Below are 20,050 nucleotides of genomic sequence, written 5' to 3'. Positions count from 1 at the left end.
AAGATGATTATGAATTTCAACCTAGTCTACATGGTAAGTTCTATGATACATTTGACTTTATCTGAAAAACACTCTCAATAAAACATTTGTTTGAATCGTGTGCCATGCAGTTTATTTATCTCTAAATGATCAGTGTCAGTTATGAAGTAATCATTGTGGTGTTGAATGTGTTAAGACTCTAAAACTTTTCATATTTTGACTTATTTTGATCTCTCTCCTTCTTGATAAGTAGTGGCTTATTACACTCTTCAAATTATTTTTGTTGGAAACTCAGTTCTTTAAGAGCATTCATATTTTAGAAACTTCATATAGGATGGTTAGCAGTTGGAATTATTACCTGATTGTTTGGACTGACAGTTTAATAAGACTGACACTTTGATCCAATTTTACTTCCATCAAAATTAATAAAAGATAATATGTTCTAACCCATCATGAGTAAGCAGATGTAATCTAAACAGCAATTCTTCCTTGTTGCTGCTGTTTTTGTTGTGCCAAAGAAGGTGCGGAGGGCTTTGATAGAGAATAAGAGCCGTCTCACTCTGCCTCCTGTACGTCCTGAGAGGGAACTTTTTGTCACTTCTCAAATGTGTATTTGGAGATGTCAGCCATTTGAAAGTGTTTTCAGGCCTCTTTCTAGGACATATAATTAGATTTAATGTTTAAAAGTAGATTCCTCAAGGTAATAGTGCTTTTACTATTGTAAAGGAAACATATTGCTTGTACAATATTCAGGTTGACATCTTGTTCCTTAAGCCTTCTGTGATGAGTGATATGATAAAAGAATGCTTATATCCTGGTCATTATTCCTGCTATGCCATAAGCCTTGTATTATTTCTTTAATTTGGAAATATGGTATAATATAAAAGAATAAATACTAGAGTAAAAGCACTTACTTGAATAATGACAGATAATGAATAAATCCTTAACTAAATTGCTATTTTAGATTGTCAGGTTCATAGTCAATGCCATATTTACCCCTGCTGTATACACTTATTATATTTGAATCTAGAAAAGAGGGTTTTGGAAAATTGATCTGTAATTCATTGCACATTAGATGGTAATTCTTGGTGTTTTTTAAGTAATGAAGCTGTCAAATACTTAAAAATCTCAGACTCTTAGTCTCTTAGCCAGTCCACAACTGCATTGCTAATGTTCCAGACCATCCTGGATACAGAGGCTTCAATGATCTCCTGGGACCTCAGTACCACAAATCCTCACTTAGTAACTTATAACTATTCTTTTTATTAAAAAGATCAGGTGTACATATTGAAAGTATTTCCCCATTCTTTCATCATTTTAGATGAAGTTTTCTATCTAAATACCCAATCTGACATTAATGAAGAATATATGTATAGAGTATTATTTCACCTGTTAAAAATTCTTAGCACTGAAGATTCATTTTAAATGAGTGTATACATCAATTATCCACTATCTCCTTTCAAATGAAAACTTTTCCTCTCCATTATAGTGTTTCACCATATTCCCCTGTGCAAAATAAATCATTCATCCCTTCCTCTGAGGTCTATGCTTTGCCAGTAACAGTTTCTTAACAGTTCCTTATCTGTCTTAGCTCCGATATCATTTAGCAAGTGTTCTCATATTTCTTCATGATCAATTTCAGAGATGTATTTTATAATCTTTTGGGAATTCTTGAAACTTATTCCAATACATTTTTGAGCATGTGATTCTCAGAAGTGAAATAAACTTTTCTTTATTCAATAAAGAATCAATATAGAGTTGTCTACAAAGGAACCTGAGTGGGTTTGTCTTTGTTAAACTGTTAAAAGAACCAGTCAGTTTGTTTCTTATGTCATTACTCACATATCTATGTTCATTTTTACAATTCATACAATTTTAAAGTAAAAATACAAATATGACTGCGTATATTTTTAGTTAAGAAAAAGTAATTTGAGAGGAAATTATTCTAAAGAACTAATATCTTATGATATGAGACATATTTTCTTATAAGTATTTCATGTTATGAGTCAAAGAAATACATTTAATTAGGTTTATATATCATCACGAAAGACTCAGCACTCAGTTTGATCTAACAAGATCACCTTGGTACATTGAGTTTTCCTACTTTGTACATACAGTATGATACTGAATCTCCATGTTAAGTTGTAGATATTAAAATTCATTGTGATATTTTGAATGAAAATTGGCCCTTAAAGGCTAACTTCTCTAAACACTTGGTCCTTAATTGGTGGTGCTGTTTGGGTAGGACTTGAATTTTTAGGAGTTGGAGGCTTGTTTGTGGAAATAATTCACCGTGAGGTCATATAACCTATGTTTATATGATTTTATATAACCTAGCAACACTTTGTGTTTTCTCTCTACTACCTGTGTGTGAATGAAGCATAATTTGCCTGCTTCTTCTTCCTGCTGTCATGACTGTCTGCAGTCACATCTCCCTGCTATGATGGACTCCATCCCTCTACAATTACAAGCCAAAATAGAGTCTTTTCTCCTCTAAGTTGTTTTTGATGGCCATGACATTTTATCACAGCAAAGAAAAGTAAAAAAAAAAAAAAATCATTCATTAAACTAAATAATTTTTATCATTAGTTGTCAGTAATATTAGATTTATTTAAAGTTATAGGAAGGAAAAACTAGATATCATAAATATAAAATGTCACAATTTTACCATTAACTAGTCTATTAGAAATATTAAATTTATATAGTTGTCTAATAAACCCTGAGATACACCACTTAAAATACTGTATTTTCTGTTTTTAATATCTAATAGAAATGGTACAATACATTTACTACAGTAAATTCCATATGCAACTTTGTTCTGAGTGACTAAAACAAGTAAAACATAATAAAATCACATAATCCATTATAAACCTAATTCAAGACATTATCCTCTTAACTGTTGAGATGTTTCAGTCATTGCTGATAAGGTTCTATGTGTGAACAATATCACTGGTGAGAACAAACAGGATTATGGAATTACAGATTGCTATATTTTGCCATTACTAAACTATAGATGGATTAATTTTTAGGTGATACCATGTGGAATGGGTGATTATTTTGTTGGTGACTGTGAAATGAATAATAGATGATTTGATTCAAAATAATACAACATGAGAAAGGTAAGAAAATGAAGTGGAATGAAGAACATTTTATAAATTGTAGATTTGGAAATACAATGATTAAATGGTAAGAGGAGCATAAATATGTTGTCATTGCTGATATCAAATTAATTTCTCAGCTTGTATTTTTTAAAAATCATACAATGATGCCAGTGTAAGATTATTAGTACACTGGCTTGGATATAACATATTGCAGTCTATTCAGGAGATGAAGGAAGTAGTTTGATTATTAAGATCATGTGAATGAAGCACACAATTAATAGTTGGGCATTAAGCTCTGAGAGGTAAGAATGCTCAAAAGATTTATAGACATAATTTCATTAATGTCCTCTAATCATCAGCCAGATTTTTTTTTTTTTTTTAGCAAAATGGTAGTAGTTGCTACTTTAAAATGCTTACTTGTTGAATGGTAATTATAAGTGAGGGAAAACAATGCTCAAAGCCTCTTGATTATTAAAAATTAACACTTCCTTACAATGTATCATTTTATCTATGGATTAACATAAAAAAGTTCTCAAATCTAAAATTTTAAATTCCCTGAGCTATGGTTATTCCTCATATAATAATAGTTAATATTTATGTTAGCTATTGTTTGATATGCACTTGTTTATAACTATTTGTGACCCTAGTTTGTTTTGTGAACATATTTTATATAAGGACTATTATTTTTGATAATTTTGTAGAATAAAAAAAATTAGTATACACAAGATAGCTAATCTTTTAGTAATACAAATCCCAAGTAGTACAGTTTATTGAATACCTGTGGTGTCTTTATTCTGAGAATAAATTTCCATGTATTTTACTTGATTGTTACTAGCATTTAAAAAATTGCTACACACATTATTAATTAACTTAAAGATTATGTCTCTATTATTTATCCATGTTTTTAAATTTTGTTTAAATTAATTTGAAAATTTTATCAGTTAAGAGAAATTGAATAAGATAAAAATTAATCTTCTTTTAGAATATCATAGTTTGTTTATATGCAGCCTCAGAAGGTTGGATGTGGGGAGACCATCTAGAAAGTACCAGAGACCTGAAAGGTGAGAGACTCCCAGGACTCAGTTAGAAAGACCTTAGATGAAATGCAGAACAGTGGAGAGAGGGAACTTGTAGAGTAGAGTCTACTTACAGGAGAAAGAAAGGGCCTCGGATGGCGAGATGGCTCAACATATAAGAGCACTGACTGCTCTTCCAAAGGATTCAAATCCCAGCAACCACATGGTGGCTCACAACCACCCGTAATGAGATATGACACTCTCTTCTGGTGTGTCTGAGGACAGCTACAGTGCACTTATTTATAATAATAAATAAATCTTTGGACCAGAGCCAGCAGGGATTGAGCGAGCAGGGCCAAACAGAGAGAGCAAGCAGGACCCAGATTGAGCAAGTTTCAGTGGGGTTGATCAGAACAAGCAGAGGTCCTAAATTCAATTCTCAACAACTCTATGAAGGCTCACAACCATCTGTTGTGAGTTACAGTGTACTCATATACATAAGATAAATAAATAAATGTTTAAAAAAGAAAAAATGAAAAGGGAAGAAAAGAAAAGAAAAGAAAAGAAAAGAGAGAAAAGAAAAGAAAAGAAAAGAAAAGTAAAGAAAAGAAAAGAAAAGTCAGGACTTCAAGAGAAGAAATGCTGTTACCAACACTCAATCAAAATTTCAGACCCAGAAGTGTTCCTGTCTAAAAAAACTGCAGGGGAAAAAATGGTGAAGACAATGAGAAGACAGGCCCAACTTGGGATCTATCTCACCAAGCCTGACAATATTACTGATGCTATGATATGTTTACAGACAGAAGTTTAGCATGGCTGTCCTGTGAAAGTCCTACTAGCCCTTGACTGATAAGCATGCAGACACTTGCAACCAACCACTGGAGTGAAGTTGGGAACCCCTATGGTTGAGTTAGGGAAAGTATGGAAGAAGCAGAAGACTAGGGCGATGCCATAGGAAGATCAACAGTCTCAAAATACTGGGACCCCTGGTAGCTCCCAGACACTGATCCACCAACCATGCAGCACACAGAAGCTGGTCTGAGGACCCCAACACATCTATAGCATAGGACTGCCTGGTCTGTCCTCAGTGGGAGAAAGTGTGCCAAATTCTCTAGAGACTTGAGGTTGCAGGGAGTGGGGAAACCTAGTAGCATCAACACTTATATATTCCTCAACTCACTTTCTTCTTATTGTACAGTCCTAGATCTATCATCATGGAATACCTACAATTAATATCTCTCTCCCCACATTAACTAACTTCAAGACTATTTCTCATAGACATCCAGGAAAATCTATAGCATTTCAAGTTGACAATTAGGGCTAGTCATCAAAATTGCCTTTAACTGAAAAATCCAATTAATTTATTTTTATTACATATAAGTTTACTCTCACTAAAGAATTAAAATAGGTAATGTTATTTAAAAATATTCATCATTGAACATGACATTTGATAATAAATTGATTTGAAGCATATTACTATTTGTAAATCAAATATATTTTCACTTATATTGATAGATATTATAGTTTTAGAGTTAAAATATCCTTATCATACATTTTATCTCATTTATAAAATACTGAACAGTACTTGAGAATGAGCAATGTAAAAATTTTAAAACCTTTTATTTCAATTCTTCACATGAAGTTTACACTGTTTAGCAGAGTTTTTAATATTTTTGTAATTTTAGAATTCAAGCAATAGTATTCAATGTAAACCATGCCTTGCAATGAGCTCCAATTTCAAGTGTTTTATAAGATGAAAGGTGAATTGTAATTATTTTATTATATTCTACCTACTAATCTATTCCCAAATCTTGAAATACTAGGGCATCTGAAAATTTTCTTTTGCTAATGGTCAATTTTCTTTAAATGGTTCAGAACTGTAAACAAATATGCAAATTAATGTCTGAGGCAGAAAATATTCTTGATAGATATATTGCTTTCTCTTTGAAGTTATGTATTAGAGAGTATCAAGGACAGTCATAATGTGTTCGCCAATGTTTAATTTCCATCTATGAAACAAGTTTTGAGAGAATTAGAGAGTATGTGTGGACTTTAGTCCATCAGTGTCAGAGCAGGGACTGACATTTTATAGTGCTTTAATGTAGGCCTGGCTTATGCTGGCCTGGCTGAAGACACTTTTTGCTAAGCATTCACACCAAATCAAGTTGAAACTCTGAACTGGCTGACCCACTTGACCACATACATTTTGGTATGTAAGCTGCCTATATATAGGCTATATATGATGATATATATATATACTGTATATATATATATATATATCCAGTACAAGAAGATAAGAACGGATTGATTTGCATTCTTCTACATACTAATTGTCAGTTGAGCCAGCACCATTTGTTGAAAATGCTGTCTTTTTTCTACTGGATGGATTTAGCTCTTTGTCAAAGATCAAGTGACCATAGCATATACCCAGAAGATGCTCCAATATATAACAAGCATACATGCTCCACTATGTTCATAGCAGCCTTATTTATAATAGCCAGAACTGGAAAGAACCCAAATGTTCCTAAGCAGAGGAATGGATACAGAAAATGTGGTACATCTATGCAATGGTATACTACTCAGCTATTAATATATATATATATATATATAATTATTATTATATAATATATGTTATATATTATTATATATTATATTATAATATATAAGCTATTATAATATATTATATACATATATATATTAAATATATATCCAGTATATTCAGTGTATCTAGTTTTATGTGGAGGTCCTTGTTGAGGTATCTGAAAAAGTGAATATTGCTGGGTCCTAATGTAGTACTATGTGGAGACCTGCAGCTGCCACCCTAAATATGGCACCTGGCCTCCAGTCAGAGCAGAGAACATCGCAATAAACAAGTCCTTATTTGAAGCATTGCAATAAACAAGTCCTTATTTGGAATAATTGAGTGCCTCCAGTTTTTGACGCAAGCTGGCATGATTTCCCGCAGCCTATTATGCTTTGCCACATAACCAATGCTGATTGGGACCAGGGGAAGTATTTAACCCGCGAGTTCTGGGGCTGAGAAAATGAATTAATTATTCTGTAGTACAAGGTTCCTGAATAAACTGCTTGGAGAAGAGTTCGTGGTCGCTTCCTTATTTCTGCTGGTCAGTGAGGTGGCGACAAGTGGTGGCCCATACGGGGACATCTTCTACAGCTCAGAACTCCTTGCAGACAGGGCAGTCGACTGGTAAGTTCCCAGGTAAGGTGAGACAAAAGGGAAGGACCTCAGTACAGAGGCAATAAGGTCTCCGGAGTGGAGCGAGAAAGTCCCTTTAAGGGCAAATCAAAAGTGATAGTATGGGACTAAGACTCCAATCATGTCCCATGTTTGTTGCTCTTAAGGTGCTATTAAAAGCAAAAAAGATAGAATTGAAGAGAGGAACCCTAGAAAGATTTCTGTCAGAAGTAGATATTGCTGCCCCTTGCTTCGCAGTGTCTGGTCTCCTGACGCTGCCTAGCTGGGACAAATTAGGGAGAGATCTGGATTTCACCTGGGAGGAAGGAATCTTAAAAGGTGGAGTGCGACCAATCTGGAAACTGCTTAGGAGCTGCCTGGAGGATAAAGTCCGTTCTAAAGCAGTAGAGTAGGGACAGGAAGCATTAGAACAGCTGAAGGAAGCGAGGTCAGCAAAGTCTGAGAAAGATCAGACTGATGAGAGTGGCTCGGACTCTGAAGAGGAACTTGAGAAGTTAGTACAGAAAATGGAGAAATCCACCATTAGGGTGGAGCCCACAGCCGCAGAGCCGCCTGTATTCTTACCTCCCCCTTATAACACTGCCACTTATGGTACTTCCTTTTGTCTGGAAGTTTGGCGGGAAGCTAGGGGTCAGCATTGCTTCCCTTTGTTTCAAGATGCCCAAGGCCAAAGGTTTCATGAACCATTGGATTTTAAAGTCATAAAGAACTTGGTTGAGTCAGTCCGCACTTATGGTATAACAGTGGTATTTACTGTTTCCCAGTTAGAGGCTCTTCACAGATATTGCATGACTCCTTCTGATTGGATGAGCACCATGAGGACCTGCCTCTCATCAGGTCAATATCTGGACTGGAAAGCCTTTTTAATAGAATATGCCAATGAACAAGCTGCTGCTAATCAAGCGGCTGGTAATCCTGCCTGGGATTTAGATATGCTCTTGGGACAGGGCAGGTTTGCACAGCAGCAAACCAGATATCTGCAGCAGGTGTATGAGCAAGTTAATATGCTTGCATGGAAGTCATTGCCTAACAAGGGAGAAGTTGCAGGAAATTTGACTAAAATTCTTCAAGGATCCATGGAGCCCTTTTCAGACTTTGTGGCTAGAATGGTAGAAGCAACTGGAAGGATCTTCAGAGACCCAGATGCAGCCATGCCGCTGATTAAGCAATTAGTTTATGAGCAATGTACCAAGGAATGCAAGGCTGCCATAACTCCCTACAAACATAAAGGACTTGAGACTTGGATGAAAGTATGTAGGGAACTGGGCGGTCCATTAACTAATACAGGCCTTGCCACTGTAGTTATGCAAATAACGCAAGGTAACAAGCAGAACCTGGATACATGCTTTTGGTGTGGACAACTGGGACATCTTAAAAGGCAATGTCCCAATAGAGGAAGAACAGCAGAAACAGGAGCTACGCAGGACTGCCCAAAACAACCTGGATTGTTTCCAAGATTTAAAAAGGGAAATCATTGGGCCAATGGATGCAGATCAGTGAAAGATATTAATAGACAGCCACTTACTACAGGATATGGTGGAGCCAGGTCAAAAAACGGGCAGCAGAGCCCTCGCTGGCAGAGCCCGCAAATATGTGGGGCAATGGAGAGCGAGCCAGAGGAGAATTGGCCAACCCTGCAGCATCCCAACCAGCATGGAGAGCCATTAAGAGGAGTGTGGGAATGGACCTCTGCTCTGCCACCAGACTTGTACTAACCCCTCAGATGGGTGTTCAGCTAATAGAAACAGATTTCCAAGGTCCACTCCCCAAGGGAACAGTGGGGTTACTAATTGGCCGTTCATCATCATCATTAAAGGGGTTAGTTATTCATCCTGGTGTCATATATCCTGATTATACTGGGGTTGTTAAAATTATGATTCCCCCCCCCCCAAGGGATTGTTTCTATCTCCCCCAGAGATAGATTAGCTCAGGTTCTTATTCTTCCCAGTTGTCATGAAATGTTTCCATCACAAGATAAAGAACGAGGAAAAGGAGGGTTTGGTTCTACGGGATCAGATGGAGCCTTTGTAAGCCTACACCTGGATCAACGCCCTCTTCTGGAGATAAGAGTGGATGGAAAGAAAACTTTAGGGCTTCTTGATACTGGCGCTGATAGAAGTATTATAGCAAAGGATTGGCCCAAGGGATGACCTCTTCAAGAGTCCTCTCAAGCTCTCCAAGGATTAGGTTATGCAAAAACCCCCACCATGAGTGCAAGAGAATTGCCCTGGGAAGATGGAAGATGCAGAGGTACATTCAGGGAAAATTCAGCCGTTTGTACTTAAACTTCTGGTGTCATTATGGAGACGAGATCTATTATTAGAAATGGGATTTACATTAACTAATGAAGGAAATTATACTGAGACTTCTTGTGGTATTATGCAGGCCATGGGATATCATCCTTCCTTTGGCCTAGGGAAGTATTTGCAAGGCCGAAAGTCCCCCATTGTTGCTCAGCCACATGAAGGGAGGCAGGGGCTGGGTTTTTCCTAGGGGCCTCTGAGGAAGGTATACCTATCACTTGGAAGACAGAGGAACCAGTGTGGGTTCCTCAGTGGCCTTTGTCCTCTGAAAACTTGATGGTTGCAGCTTACCTTGTACAAGAACAGCTTGAATTGGGGCATATCAAACCCTACGTTTCACCATGGAATACCCCTATTTTTGTAATAAAGAAAAAATCAGGAAAATGGCAATTGTTGCATGATTTAAGAGCTATTAATAGACAAATGGAGATCATGGGGCCGGTTCAAAGAGGATTGCCATTATTATTGGCCCTGCCAAGGAGATGGCCTATACTTGTAATTGATATTAAGGATTGTTTCTTTTCTATTCCTTTATGTGCTGAAGATAGTGTTAGATTTGCATTTACCTTACCCTCTATTAATCATGAAAAGCCTGATAAAAGATTTCAATGGGTGGTTTTACCCCAGGGTATGGCCAATAGTCCCACCATGTGTCAATTATATGTAGCCCATGCCCTTAAACTGATTAGAGAAAAGTATCCTGATGTTAGATGCATTCATTATATGGATGATATCTTGGTAGCAGCAAATTGTGATTCCAGGTTGAATTCAGCTTACACAGAATTAGTGAAGGAGTTAGAACAGGCAAGTTTATTTATAGCTCCTGAGAAGGTTCAAAAGGAAAAAGTAATAGCCTATTTAGGGACGAAAATATTTTCTCAAAAAATTGTTCCACAGAAAATTTCCTAAGAATTGATAAACTATCGACACTTAATGATTTTCAAAAATTAATGGGAGATATTCAATGGATAAGACCATATTTGAGAATCCCCAATGTGCAATTAAGGCCTTTATATAACATTATGCTTGGAAATCCTGATTTAAATTCTCCTCGACAGTTAACTGATGAGATACGAGAAGCATTGAAGAGGGTGGAGGAGGAATTGGACCATGCCTTTTTGGCATGGTGCTCCCTGGTTGAAAAGATCTCGTTATGCATTTTGGCAACTGAGAATCAACCTACAGGGGTTTTGTGGCAAGGTGCTCCTCTGTTGTGGATCTATCCCAAAAGTGCTATTATTAGGACTGTAGAACATAATCCCTCTGCAATAGCCTTATTAGCCCTGTCAGGTATTCAACAATGTCGTCAGTATTTTGGGTGTGAGCCATATATAATTATCACTCCCTATAATGCCAAACAGGTAGAGGTGTTAGTTGCTACAATTGATGATTGGACAATTTTAATATGTTCTTATTCAGGAGACTTTGATAATCATTTTCCTAAGGATCCCTTGCTGTGCTTTGTAAAGGAACATCCAATTGTTTTTCCTAAAATTACCCAGAAAAGTCCCATTGCAGGAGCTGTAACTATTTTTACAGATGGATTCAAAAATGGATGTGGAGCGTATGTTATACAGGGAAAGGATCCTATAATTAGGCAATTTACACCAGGATCTCCTCAAATTATTGAATTGAAATTGTAATTGAGGTTTTTAGAGAAATGAAGGAGAGTTTTAATTTCTTATCTGATTCACAATATATGGTTAATTTATTGAAAGGTTTAGAGTTGGTAGGAAAAATAAAAGTTAATAGCCCAATAAGCCATTTATTAGGACAATTGCAGGATTTGATTAAAGAAAGAAAATTTCCCTTTTTTTGTGCAGTATATTCGGGCACATACTGGATTACCTGGATCTGTCTATGAAGGAAATGATGTGGCTGACAAAGCAACCAAGGCTGTGTTTATTTTTATGGCTACTAATATCCAAAGAGCTAATGATTTTCATGAGCAATTTCATGTTAATGCGAAAACCTTACAAATGAAATTTGCAGTTACCAGGGCAGAAGCAAGAGATATTGTGAAGTCATGCAGCTACTGTGCTCCTTTTATACCTTAACCATCCTTAGGGATTAATGCCCGGGGGCTCTGTCCCCTTCATGTTTGGCAGATGGATGTGACACACATACCTGAATTTGGAAAACTAAAATATGTGCATGTTTCTGTAGATACTTGCTCTGGAATCATCTTTGCTTCCCCTATGGCAGAAGAAAAGGCCAGACATGTTAAAACCCATTGCTTTGAGGCTTGGAGTGTATGGGGAACACCTAAGTAGTTAAAGACAGATAATGGCCCAGCATATACTGCACCTTCCTTTGTGTCCTTTTGTGAACAAATGCATATTGATTTAATCCATGGATTACCCTACAATCCACATGGGCAAGGAATAGTGGAAAGAGCTCATAGGACCTTAAAAGAATACTTATTAAAACAAAAAGGGGGAATAGGCTATGGCCTTACCCCAAGAGAAAAGATATCTATCGCTCTCCTTACTCTTAATTTTTTTTCAATTGGATAATGAAGAAAAATCAGCAGCAGAACAGCATGTATCTGCCTCTTCTACTTCTAAGGGTTTTATGCAATGGAAGGATATTTTGACAGGTTCATGGCATGGCCCAGATCCGGTATTGACGTGGGCGAAAGCATTTGTATGTTTCTGCAGGACCACCGAGATCCCATTTGGATTCCTGAACGGCTCATGAGGAAAAACACCTCACCTCAAGATAAAGTAGTTGATGCTATTGCTGATGCACCTGCCAATTCTGGTGCAAGCTGAGCCACGATGGGGAATTCTGTCAGTGTTCCCAAAGCCTCTGCCTTTGAGATATTCAGCTCAAGTGTTTCCTTGATTTTTTAATACCAATAATAGTTTGCAGTTGCCCTATTTACCATTTGATAGGGAAAGTAGCCCTGTTGAAGGTAATTTTAGTGTATATTTAGAAGGTATTTTATGCTTCCAGCTTGTTAAGAAAAATAGGTAGTAAAGGTAAGTGTGTGATAATGTATAATCAAACCGCAGCATGGCTTGAACCCCTTCATAATTTTAATCATGAAGCCCCCTCTAATAGAACTAATGGTACATGCATAAGTGACTGGTGGCCATTTGCTAGAAAGAAAGGAAATGTTAGTGCACCTGCTCAACTTAAATGGGCCCCCTTTTGTAGGGGTCAGAAAAGTGATAATTTTCACCCTGGACTGGGTGTCAATCTAGAGGAGTGTCATGGGCAGTAAAAAATTATTTTACCTTTTCTCCCAGAATTTCAACATATTATAATGAGACTTTTAGTGGATGTAATTGGACCTATCAGAATCTTGCCCAGGCATCTGCCTCTACCCTTTTAATAATGCTGAGTGGGGTGAATGGGAGTTGCACAGATATTTCTCCCATGGCCATGATTGCCGGTAGAACAGTAGGAAATGCCTCGTTTGAATGGAATTCTAGTAAAGTATTTGAAAGTTCAGTCAGATTATTAGCATCAGGAAAAATTATGTCCTTGCTCCGACCCCTGTATGTGTTTAGGCGCCATTTGTGTTTATAGTTAGTAATGCTAGCCTTAGTAAAAGAAACAGGAGTAAGCTAGATTGTAGCCCTCAGGATTACTTTTACTTCATGTGTTGGGATGGAAATAGATTTCCCCTTGCTGTGGTTGCCAGGATACCCAGGTATATTCCCTGGCCAGTGGAAAGCCCTACCTCTCTTGCCTTATTTAGGCACAAGAGAGAATTTGGCATGACAGCAGCCATTGTTACAGCCATTACATTCGCGGCGGTTAGAGCCACAGTTTCTGCTATTGCATTGAGTTCCACTGTTCAGACAGCTAGTGCATTCAATAATTTATCAGCTAATGTTGCAAGTGCCTTGAATACCCAAACCAGTATTAATGCCCACTTGAAGGGAGGCATTATGGTACTTAACCAGAGGGTGGATCTGGTTCAAGAACAAGTGGATACCTCGTGGCAGATAGCACAGCTTGGATGTGAGTAGATGACAGAGCTATGTGCAACCTCTGTGCAGTATCAAAATCACACTCAGGCTGCTAACTTGTCTAGACAATTGTTGATGTATCTTACAGGGAATTGGTATAGAGAAATGGATCATCAGTTGCAGGATCTTCACATAGCCATAGTCCACGTGAATTCCACCAGAGTTGACCTGTCTCTTGCTAGTGGACTGACATCCTAGATCTCTCATGCTATGAATCATCTGAAAGAGTGGGCGGGTATTGGAACCATGGGTGCTTTACTGGTCCTTGTCAGTATATTGTCATTGTGGTGCATCTGAAGTATGCGGGTCCAGCAGCAATGACAGGCTGCCTTGGTAGTGCAAGCATTTGCAGCCCTGGAGGCAGGACAATCTCCACAGGCTTGGTTAACTTTTCTGAATGAATAGTGTATGCTGTTCTTCATGCTCAGGATGCGAGGCTAAGCACTGCACTAGAGAACAACTTCTAGCAGTCTCTTGGAGAGCACGTCTGATTGCATGTGGGTTGATGCCCCAGGTCCCACCACCAGGAAAAAGGCATAGGGTAGGCATGGTACCAACTTGGCTGGCTACCAGGTTGTAGGGCTATTGCAATTTCCTTTTCATGGTTACTGGGGATCAGACCTCTACTCATGCCTGTTGCGTTTAAAACAAAAACGGGGAACTGTGGAGAGCCGCAGCTGCCACCCTAAATATGGCACCTGGCCTCTGGCCAGAGCAGAGAGCATCACAATAAACAAGTCCTTATTTGGAGCATCGCGATAAACAAGTCCTTGTTTGGAAAAGTTGAGTGCCTTCAGTTTGTGATGCAAGCTGGCATGATTTCCCGCAGCCTATTATGCTTCGCCACATAGCCAATGCTGATTGGGACCAGGGAAAGTATTTAACCCGTGAGTTCTGGGGGCTGAGAAGATGAATGAATGATTCTGTAGTACAAGGTTCCTGAATAAACTGCTTGGAGAAGAATTCATGGTCGCCTCCTTATTTCTGCTGGTCGGTGAGGCGACAACAGTACTATGTCCAATTTTCTGAGGAATCCCCAAACTGTTTTCCAAAGTGGTTGTATCAGCTTGCCATCCCACCAACAAAGGTGGAATGTTCCTTTCTCCACATCCTCACCAGTATCTGTCACCTCAGTGACAAAAGTTTTTTATATTAGCCATTCTGACTGGTGTGAGATGGAATCTCAGGGTTGCTTTGATTTGCATTTTCCTGATGACTAAGGTTGTTGAATATTTCTTTAGGTGATTCTCAGCCATTCAGTATTCCTCAGTTGAGAATTATTTGTTTAGCTTTGTACCGCATTTTTAATAGGGTTATTTGGTTCTCTGTAGTCTAACTTCTTGAGTTCTTTGTATATATTAGATATTAGCCCTGTATCAGATGCAGTGTTGTTGGTAAAGATCTTTGGCCAATCTGTCTGTTGCTGTTTTGTCCTATTGACAGCATCCTTTGCCTTGTAGAAGCTTTGCAATTTTATGAGGTTCCATTTGTCAATTCTTCATCTAAAAGCAAAAAACTATTGGTGCTCTGTTTAGGAAATTTTCTCCTGTGCCCATGTGCTTGAGGCTCTTCTCCACTTCCTTTTCTATTAGTTTCAGTGTATCTGGTTTTATGTGGAGATCCTTGATCTAATTGGACTTGAGCTTTGTACAAGGAGATAAGAATGGATTGATTTCCATTCTTCTACATGCTAATCACCATTTGAGCCAATACCATTTGTTGAAAAAGCTGTCTTTTTTCCACTGGATGGATTTAGCACTCTTGTCAAAGATCAAGTGACCATAGCATATAACTGGAAGATGCTCTAACTTGTAATAAGGACACAAGCTCCACTATGCTCATAGCAGCTTTATTCATAATAGCCAGAAGCTAGAAAGAACCTAAATGTTCCTCAACAGAGAAATTGATACAGAAAATGTGGTACTTAACACAGTGGAGTACTACTTGGCTATTAAAAAAAAATTCATTAAATTCTTAGTCAAATACATTGAACTAGAAAATATCATCCTGAGTGAGGTAACCCAATCACAGAAGAACACATTTGGTATGTACTCACTGAGAAGTGGATATTAGCCCCACAATCTTGGAATACCCAAGATACAATTCACAGATCACATGATGCTCAAGAAGAAGGAAGACCAAAGTGTGGATACTTCAGTTCTTCTTAAAAGGGGGAACAAAACAACCATGGCAGGAGATGCCGAGGCAATGTGTGGAGCAGAGATTGAAGGAGAGGTCATCTAGAGACTGCCCCACTTGGGGATCCATCCCATATACAGTCATCAAACTCACACACTATTGTGTATGTCAAGAAGAGCTTGCTGACAGGAGTCAGATATGGCTTAGAGGCTTTGCCAGTGCTTGATAAATACAGAAGCGGATGCTCTCAGCCAACCATTGGACTGAGCACAGGGTTGTTAATAGAGGAGCTAAAGAAAGGACCAAAGGAGCTGAAGGAGCTTGCATCCCCATAGGAGGAACAACAATATGAACCAACCAGTACTCCCAGAGCTCCCAGGAACTAACCCAAACCAAACCAAAAGAGTACACCAACCAAAGAGTACACCTGCAGGGAATCATGGTTCCAGATACATATGTAGCAGAGGATGGCCTCATTGGTCATCAATAGGAGGAAAGGCCCTTGGTCCTGTGAAGGCTTAATGCCCCAGTGTTGGGGAATTCCAGAAGAGGGAATCAGGAGAGTGGGGGGGTTCATGAGCATGGGAGGCAGGATAGGAGGTCTTTGGAGGGGAAACCAGGAAAGGTGATAACATTTGAAATGTAAATAAGAAAATATCTAGTAAAAAAGAAGCAAATATTATTGGGTTATTTTGTATTTGCTACATATTTAGTTTGTAAAGACGTTGAATATAAAAAGGGAAATAAATAGAAATTTGATACTTAATATTGCTGCATAGTGAATGTGTTATAATTTACTCTTCAAGGAAAAAGGAGATAAGCTACCTACTATAATTTCATTCTGTTTATGAGGGGACTGGTTTATGACAGTTCTAAATTTTCTTTATTCTCCTCTTCATGATGAGGTGGATCTTTTGCATGTTCTGACATTACACAGTATACTGAGTAGAATCCCATGATTAAGGACAAGGTTAAGCTTTTCTCATAGACAAACCACAGAGTTCATGAAACTTAGCATTTATTGTTCCCCTAAGAGCAAAGAGGAGACCATCAATATGTTAGGTGCAGACAAAAATAGCAAAATAACCTGTGGAAATTCAGGATAGTTTCTAGTCCCAAAGAAGTTACAGATGAATGTGTAGTGCCAGTACATAAATCAAATGTTATTGTGCCTAGAAACTGGGAGAATCTTCCATAATATATTTTTCTCCCTAATATCACCAGTTTTAAGGATGCATTGGGGATGAATATTCTATTAAGAAACATAATACATAACCTCTGTGAGAGACTATTGACTCAAAGTTTATGTAGTGAAAGCAGTACCTAAGAATATTTTCATCTTTCTCACCCCTGCAGAGTCTCAAATACAAAAGTATATGCTGCAAGACAGACATATCATCATAAGAAAAATCATCAGAGCACACGAAAATTTTACAATCTCCTTATTGTGGCTACAATAACTTAATTTTTCTGGTAACAAAAGCTGAATGGAGCCTGGAGAGTTAGTGTTGACAATAAGGAGCTATAGAAAGCAATGCTTTCTATTCATACTGTGATGGATAATACTACTCGGGTACTAGAAAAATATGTAACCTCCCTTTCCTCTGCCCATCTTTTTTAGGGCTTATTAATGCTTTTTATCAGCATTGACTCACAGAGCTGTTTCACTTATGCTTAGAGGAAAGATAATACGTATGGGCCTTGCAGATACTCCTTCAGAATTATGTTAGAGTGATCATCCCATCTCTCTAAGAACAGTGAGTCAGGACCCCAGTCATTCTTGCTTCCATACTAATAATGTCAAGTTTTTTTTTATGTTGATGACCTTATAGTAATTAGTTAAAATATGTTTTCTTACAAGACACAGTAGAGAGTCTGCATATGCACTGAATAAGAGAATGGCTTTTTAAGAAGATTCAGTGCTATGAATGTGCAAGGGCTAATCTGGTTGGCTAAAATCCATTTGATTCCAAGATTGGGTAAGATAAAATATATCCATGTCTATCATTTAGTAAAGACTGAACAAATTTTGGGGGCTACTAAATTATTGGAAATTTATTCATTATCTTGTTCATAGCCAGACTCACTACATCAGGTATTTTAAGATGGAGATGTAGAGCTCTGGAAAATTCTCAGCAGGAAATACTGGAAAATGGAATGTTATTGGTAAGTTAGGTACAGAATATGAGCACAATTCATACACTTGTCTCAATGCATGCTCATATAATCAGCATAAGAGTTTAGTTCTCTTAAATGAACAAAATTATCCAAAAGTTCTTAGTTAGGTTCTGAATAGAATTTGGAACTAGATATACCTCTTCCAGAAAGTTATATATATGCAGTATAAAGGGCCCACAAGAATTCCAGTCACTGAACTGGAATTGTGTGTCAGTATAAATTGGACTCTGAAATAAGAATGAGGTGGACATTTGATTGAGCAACTTCCATCTGCTGTAACACTGTTAAATGTTGGAAACCAAAAGCACTCTCTGAGCACTCTCTGGCTTGGCACACAGGAGCCAAGAGGCTTGAGAACTGGGATCCTAATACCAAGCTGTCCTTAGCTTGGTATTTCTCCCAGGGATTCTGCCTTGCTAGAAAGGTTTTCCTCAGAACCAGCAATAAAGGTCAAGCACATTCCTTAGGACAGTCCACAATAGTCAGAAAAGGCTTCCCTCACTCCAGGACATTAGCTAGGACAGAACCAGTGCCTGCCTCCAGCAAGACCCAGAGAATTAACAGGAAATACCAAAATACCTCAACAGGGAGGGCTCCACTGCTTCTTCTGCCTGCTTCATACCTACCTACCAGATCCTGCTGACCTTGAAGGGGCGGTGACTCCAGTCTTGTGCTTCTTGCTGTAACCCTGCCTGCCTATGAGAACTTAGTCATCTGCTGAGAGGTGCCTGGAGCTGATCTTCACAGAGACAACTCCCCATCGAACATCCGCCCAGATGTTCCCCTCTCCTCCTTTGTTCCAGCAGGATTTCCCCTCACCCCTCCTCATTTCCTTTTTCTGTAACGTATACATACTGGCCATTGGACATTATTAAAAAGAGGCTTTGACAAAAGATTTGCAAGGCCTCCCTCTCCTTTTTTCACCCATTCTATTCCAAGTTTAGTTCCCCTTGTAACCCACAAAATAACTTAGGTCCCGCAGGTCGGGGATAGTTAAATAAGTGGCATGAATAATTTATAACACTACAATGTTCACTACAGTTGTTTACTGAATCACATGTTGCACTCCATGTAGGTACCACTTATTTCTTGTGTGGCCACTGAAGTCTCCATGATCTTAAAGTTGAAGAATCATGACCACATTGTTTGAAAATGTTCTGAATACAGATGAGTCTAGCAAAAGAAATACAACTATCTCTCTTCCACATAAGTCTGAAATAGAAATCAGAGTTTCTGACAGAAAAGGATATTTGTATACTAGAAAAACTCTGGGCTCTAGCTATAGGCTATTTGTGCTGACAATTGGGTAATGCACTGAGTTCATGTGAAAAAGGAAGCATTTTCTCTCTGGTGACTTTCTTTGTATTTTTTTTTATTAGATAGTTTCTTTATTTACATGTCATATGATTTTTCTTTTCCCAGTTTCCCCTCCCAGGAACAAACAAACAAACAAAAACAACAAGAACAAACCCCTGTTGGCTCCCCCCTCCCCATGTTTGTCATTCCACCCTCTCCCAATTATTGTCCCTGGCATTCCCCTACACTGGGGCACAGAACCTTCACAGGACCAAGGATGTCTTCTCCCATTGATGATTGATTTTGCAATCCTCTACTATACACATGCTGCCAGAACAATCAGTCCTACAATGTACAGTCCATGGTTGGTGGTTGAGTCCCTAGGAGCTCTGAGGTTACTAGTTAACCCAGAAGTTCAGAATACAGGAAGAACAATCCACAAACCACAAGAAACTCAAGAAAAAGGAAGACCAAAATGTGGACATTTCATTTTTTCTTAAAAGGGGGAACAAAATACCCATGGAATGAGTTGCAGAGACTAACTATGGAGTAGAGACTGAAGGAAGGATAAGCCAGCCTGATATAGCTATCTCATGAGAGGCTCTGACAGTACCTGACTAATACAGATGTACAGGCTCACAGCCATCCATTGAACTGAGTACAGGGTCCCCAATGAAGGAGTTAGAGGAAGGACCAATGGAGCTGATTGCAGCCCCCTAGGAAGAACAACAGTATGAACTAACTAGTACTTGCAGGTGACTTTCTAAGGCGGGATCAGCCGGGAGGCACAGGCCTCAGGAGTTGCAGGCGAGTTGCAGGGCAGCGGGGACAGGATCCT

This window comes from Mastomys coucha, unplaced genomic scaffold, assembly GCF_008632895.1.
Source record: "Mastomys coucha isolate ucsf_1 unplaced genomic scaffold, UCSF_Mcou_1 pScaffold12, whole genome shotgun sequence".
Taxonomy (NCBI): Eukaryota; Metazoa; Chordata; class Mammalia; order Rodentia; family Muridae; genus Mastomys; species Mastomys coucha.
This window is presented reverse-complemented; position numbering follows the sequence as displayed.